General features: G+C 38.6%; 1 pseudogene across 1 annotated transcript in view; it reads left to right on the forward strand.

Annotated features, from left to right (window-relative positions):
* LOC104841549 overlaps nt 1–6,109 on the forward strand; it is a 7,898-nt pseudogene extending 1,789 nt beyond the window's left edge. The window contains exons 4-17 of the transcript XR_775376.1: nt 23–50; nt 149–260; nt 355–447; nt 1,562–1,625; nt 1,708–1,806; nt 1,900–2,003; nt 2,084–2,222; nt 2,472–2,590; nt 2,684–2,833; nt 3,738–3,908; nt 4,872–5,178; nt 5,286–5,362; nt 5,796–5,883; nt 5,979–6,109. The product of XR_775376.1 is annotated as a myosin heavy chain, skeletal muscle, adult-like (transcript). The remainder of the gene's footprint in view (nt 1–22; nt 51–148; nt 261–354; nt 448–1,561; nt 1,626–1,707; nt 1,807–1,899; nt 2,004–2,083; nt 2,223–2,471; nt 2,591–2,683; nt 2,834–3,737; nt 3,909–4,871; nt 5,179–5,285; nt 5,363–5,795; nt 5,884–5,978) is intronic.
* Nucleotides 6,110–6,338: the final 229 nt, after the last annotated feature.

A 6,338-nucleotide genomic window follows, 5' to 3' on the forward strand; every position in this document is an offset into this window, starting at 1 on the left:
TTTGTTTCTGCCTCTTTCACAGATCGCGAGAACCAGTCGATCCTGATCACGTATGTACACTCCCTGCTCGGGTCCCCCCTGGGCTGCCCCATGCCAGGGGACCTCCAGCCTGACCACATGCTCTCTGCTTCTGTCTTTGGTTTGACAGCGGAGAATCTGGTGCAGGGAAGACTGTGAACACAAAGCGTGTCATCCAGTACTTTGCAACAATTGCAGCGAGTGGGGAGAAGAAGAAGGAGGAGCAGTCAGGCAAAATGCAGGTAAATTAATAGACAGTGGCTGGAATCAATGCTTTTCTCTGTTCCTGACATGATTTTTTGGAAAGGATAATGAGCAACAATTATCATCCTGCAGGGAACGCTTGAGGATCAAATCATCAGCGCCAACCCACTGCTGGAGGCCTTTGGAAATGCCAAGACCGTGAGGAATGACAATTCCTCACGCTTTGTAAGTTTTTGATCAGAGAAGTTGTTGACATTTACAAGTGAACAAAGATGTTAGAACAGAAGCTGTCACTTCTGAAATGTTATGGTCAGATGATTGTATTCATTGAACTAATATTTTCCTCATATTTTTGTCAACTAAAAGCTATCTAACTAGACTATATAATGAACAATATAACTTTAAAATGTAGTACATCAAACAAATATTTACAAAGGGTGATCATTTAAATATGTGTAAATATCTATATTAATAAATATAAATATATACATACATACTCCTCGTATCTGTCCTACAGACTGTATATACAATTTTGTGTAAATTGATATAATGCAGATGGAAGGGAGGGAGGGAGGAACAGACAGACAGACAGGATGGAAACTGCCTGCATCAGATCAGCAAAAATATGAATCTGTTTTTTTTAGACACAGAACTGGGCAGGTCTATTAATCTGACTGTTCAGACCTTGATACAAGTTTTCTGGGAAGGGATAGGGACAAAGATGTCTTCAAGACTTCCTATCAGAAACCAGACTACTCTATGACATGTCCTTTTGATCATTTTAATGCAAAAAGCCATTCATAAATTTTATTAGATAAGCTGTGAATGTCCTTGGGAAACCGCAATACTCATCCACAGTCTCAGCCTAAAGTTCTATGTTCTGGGTACAGTGCCCCTATCCCCAGAACTCAGAAAATAACAACTGCCTTCTGTTTTTCCACAAGATCAAAAAAAACTCATTTAACATTTACATCACTAAAATCCACCTTCACAGCATCTTAACTGATTAAAAAATGAAGTAAATGCATCTTGGCTTTCTCTATACCCATCTGTTTGAATTGAGGCATAAATGACCTAATAAAAGGCTTGCTTAGTGGTTTTCTTGTTCCTGTGCATTCAGGTTATCCACTAAATAATAATAGGTATATACCTTAGTATTGCCAGTACAGACAGTTACCTGAATATTTGTTTCGGTTTGGTTTGCTTTTTTTAAGAAAAAATAAGGAAAAAAGACAAAGCCACTTCTAAGTTTAAATCCTGTCCTCTGTGGAGAATGTAAGGTCACATACTTACAGTCTAAGTGAAATTTCAAAATGCCTTTTTTCTTTCCCCTCTAAAGGGCAAATTCATTCGAATCCACTTTGGAGCCACAGGCAAACTGGCTTCTGCTGACATTGAAACATGTAAGAGGCCTCCTGACCTGATCACATCCTTTCTACCTCAGTGTACTTTCTCAGGCTTAACTCTTTTTACCTTCCTTGCCAGATCTGCTGGAGAAATCCAGAGTCACTTTCCAGCTCAAGGCAGAAAGAAGCTACCACATATTCTATCAGATCATGTCCAACAAGAAGCCAGAGCTAATTGGTAGGAAGTATTATAAATTGTTTGATGGAATCTGAACGTGTGTAACATTTATCTTCATTCTTATGCCCAGATATGTCCTATTCCTCTTTACAGACATGCTCCTCATTACCACCAACCCATATGACTACCACTTTGTGAGTCAAGGTGAGATCACGGTTCCCAGCATTAACGACCAGGAAGAGCTGATGGCTACAGATGTAAGTGACACAGAGCATACTGGTATGGTGAAAATTCCATTTCATGGCCCAGAGGTTTATTTGACTGACTCTGTTGCCAGAGTGCCATTGACATCCTGGGCTTCACTGCTGATGAAAAAACAGCCATTTACAAGCTGACAGGGGCTGTCATGCACTACGGGAACTTGAAGTTCAAGCAGAAGCAGCGTGAGGAACAGGCAGAGCCGGATGGCACAGAAGGTATTAACAAAATCTAGAAGTCCCAATAACAGAAACAGTTACATAGCTGGCAGTTGGCATACAAGTATATTTCTCCAATTTACTTTCATAAGGACATAAATCTCAGCTTCCATAATATTCATGCTTCTAAATTTCCCTTCAAGCTATCACAAGACTGCAGTGCTGAAACCTACAGCAACATCTTAGAGGACATTCACTTTCAATGATCACTTCTCCTCTGTTACTGTTTCCTTCTCTCTTTGTGTATAGTTGCTGACAAGGCTGCCTACCTCATGGGTCTGAACTCAGCTGACCTGCTCAAGGCTCTCTGCTACCCCCGAGTCAAGGTTGGGAATGAATATGTGACCAAGGGTCAAACTGTGCAGCAGGTAAAAACCAGCTGGTGACTGGGAACCTCCGGCTTGATTTACTCTCTTGCTTTGGGTACTATTTTCCTTCTGCTGCATTCTTCTTTATTTTAGGTGAACAATTCAGTGGGTGCTCTGGCAAAGGCTGTCTATGAGAAGATGTTCCTGTGGATGGTTGTTCGTATCAACCAACAGCTGGATACGAAGCAGCCCAGACAGTACTTCATTGGTGTCCTGGACATTGCTGGCTTCGAGATCTTTGATGCAAGTATCACAGAAATCATAGTAAAATCTTGAAAAGGCAATTAGGGCTCAAGAGAAACTAGAAAATTATGGTGGGTTTTTTGGAAAACATTCCATTCACTTGCAATTTCAAATCAAGTTTTGTGGTTTTTTGAAAAAGTTTATCTTTTATTTTCTAGAAATGCTTTCCTTCTTTGTATATGTCACTGCTTTTTCTCCAGCATAATCCATGAGCTTCAATAGATCTGCCTGTAATTACGTGATACACAAGGAATAAGCATTGTTTTACATGCTGCCTTTTACTTAATTAGCATGAATGTTGTAGCTTTTCAATAATTTGAGCTCAGTATTAAAAAAATCCACTAACAAATAGCATACAAGATAAAATATCACAGAGTGTAGGAAGAGAAAGGTAGATTTAAGTCCCACATAAAAATGTGCTAAGGCTTTGGAAAAAGAAAGCAATATATATCCTTTGCTTCTGAAGAGCCAAAGGGTGATACCAAGAGGAAGAATGCATTGGCTGCCTTTAGTGCAGACAGAGAAGTTTTGTTGACATTTGGGGAAGGTACCTGAGTCCAAGCCAGGACTGACAATGTCTAATTTTTTTTTAAGGGCAATGGGAAAATTTACATAATACGAGAGAAAAAAAATTATGTAAATTGCACCTTGATATAGATAAGACTACCAAATCATTTTAGAATTTGATTTTTAAAAAAAATTATATATGTAAACATCATTCAGGTAGCAAAAAGCAAAAAAAAAAAACCAACCACTTTAAAAATAGTTAATAGGATGTTTTAACATTAAAAAACCCCTTGTTTTAACTGGGCATTCCCGTACAGGATTCTGAGTGCATAGGAGAAAGCTATATAGGCAGTTCTTCATCCTGAGAATGAGTAAATCTTGTCTTTGCACTGAGCAGTTCAACAGCCTGGAGCAGCTGTGCATCAACTTCACCAATGAGAAACTGCAACAGTTCTTCAACCACCACATGTTCGTGCTGGAACAGGAGGAGTACAAGAAGGAGGGAATTGAATGGACATTCATTGACTTCGGGATGGACCTGGCTGCCTGCATTGAGCTCATTGAAAAAGTATGTTGATTACATTTAAGATTTTGCTATTTCTTTGTGACAGAATTTTAGGATTTTTCTTCAGCCTTATTTTTTCTTGCCCTAATGCTTCACAAACCTGCCTATTATTATCCATTTATGTTCCTGGTTATTTGTATTCAGAAAGTACCCTTTCATTTCAAATTTTGTATGTATTTAGAAAGCAATTTCTAAGGACCTTTGTGATTAGGCTACAAAAGAAGAACCTTCAGGTTATCCATTAACTACATTATTATGAATTTTTTAAAAATCAACTGTAATTTTGCTTGTTTGGCAATAGAAGAATTAACATGATCACACATAATTTCATGGCAAGGATTCTCTGTAGGTGTGTTTTCTAGTCTACAAAGATGAATGATCTCTTTTCAGGAACCCAGACACAATTTTCAGTATTATGATTATGATTTCAATATTAATACTGTGATTTCTGAAATGCAATTTCTAAGTAAAATCATAGCCGTATATAGAAAAAAGGTACTAGATGAACAGTGATCATTAAAACCATCACTATGAGCTGACACAGTTTTGTGTAACATCCTCTTGTACAGGAAATAAAAGACAGAGATATCTCATAAAAAATAAGATTTCAGGAAGTAGCTGAAGGATCTGTTGAACATAGGTCAATTTTAGTAAGACATCTTTATCTACACAAATTTACTTTGGGAAAGCATTAATGCAAAAAATAAAAATCTCCTTTTGATTCATCAGTTTCCAAATTATTTAGAAAACTTTGTGCGATTATTGGGATACTATCAGTTCTGAAATGCATTAGTTTCAGACACAAATTCATATTTTGTCTAGAACTGCATGTGCAAAACTTAATAAAGAATTGATCCATTTTTGATCCAATTTAATCCATTTCTCAGTTTTCCTGTGCCTTACTGCAGTCTCCTTCTGAAGTCAGATATGTATTTTATCGCTGTTATTTTTTGCTGCTTCTCCCAGCCCATGGGCATCTTCTCCATCCTGGAAGAGGAGTGCATGTTCCCCAAGGCAACTGACACCTCTTTCAAGAACAAGCTCTATGACCAACATCTGGGCAAGTCCAACAACTTCCAGAAGCCCAAGCCTGGCAAAGGCAAGGCTGAGGCCCACTTCTCCCTGGTGCACTATGCTGGCACAGTGGACTACAACATCTCTGGCTGGCTGGAGAAGAATAAGGATCCCTTGAATGAAACTGTCATTGGGCTGTATCAGAAATCATCTGTGAAGACACTGGCATTACTTTTTGCCTCTGCTGGAGGAGAGGCAGGTCAGTTCTCTGAAATGTCATCTGATTGGTGCACAGTGGTTCTGAAAATTGTGGAATCATGAATAGTCCCTAAAGCCATAAATGTTTCATTATCTTTGCTATACCAGAGGCTAGTGGTGGTGGTGGCAAGAAAGGTGGCAAGAAGAAGGGTTCTTCTTTCCAGACTGTCTCAGCTCTTTTCCGGGTAAGTAAACATTTTATCTTTTCATCTGTGTAAATAAGAATTAACCTGCACTTTCAACTGGCTCAGTGAAAGTAAGAAAAAAAAAAAAACAAGAACAAAAACAAAAACCAAAGAACTTTCAGATCTCATAAAAAAAAATCTTATGGAATGAAAAATGATACTGTGAAGTAATAAATTTACACATAAAATAAACATTAATTTTCACATAAAACTATGAAGTACTCATCCTCTATCTCTCCCTGGGTTGATGGCAACTTGCTTTTCCTAAAAGGTGATGTTCAATGTTCAGAATGAGAAAGGATTGAGCTATTGATTGAGATATCATCAGTTGAAAATTCTCAACCCAGTGCATCTCCATTAATAGGCTAAGCTCAAAGAACCTAAGAATTTTTCCATATTTCATATAAATACATAATAAATCATGGTCCCACAGGAGAACCTAAACAAGCTGATGACCAATCTACGGAGCACTCACCCCCATTTTGTTCGTTGCATCATCCCAAATGAAACAAAAACACCTGGTAAGATTCTCAAGCAGAAAGAGAACTTCCTCTGATACAGCCATGCCTGGTCCGCACTGGAGACTGTGGTATTCATTTATGCTCTGAATTGCTAGGTGCCATGGAGCATGAACTGGTACTTCACCAGCTGCGGTGTAACGGCGTGCTGGAAGGCATCAGAATTTGCAGGAAAGGTTTCCCCAGCAGAGTCCTCTATGCTGACTTCAAACAAAGGTGAGAGCTATGAAATGAAGAGATAAGTCAGGTGTCCTCACTGACTGCTGTTCATCAAACAGTCAAACTTTGCCAGTGTCTCTGAATATGGAAGCACAATAGAGCTACCCAAGCCAATGCTTACAAGATTAAAAAATGCAAATTGGGATGTGGGTACAACACATTCTCAGACAAAAATGACAAACTCAGATAGAGTGCTTTGGCCATTGTATCAGCTGCAAGTTTCAGGGGAAGATGCTTTC

This window comes from Haliaeetus leucocephalus, unplaced genomic scaffold, assembly GCF_000737465.1.
Source record: "Haliaeetus leucocephalus isolate CR32 unplaced genomic scaffold, Haliaeetus_leucocephalus-4.0 Scaffold887, whole genome shotgun sequence".
Lineage (NCBI taxonomy): Eukaryota > Metazoa > Chordata > Aves > Accipitriformes > Accipitridae > Haliaeetus > Haliaeetus leucocephalus.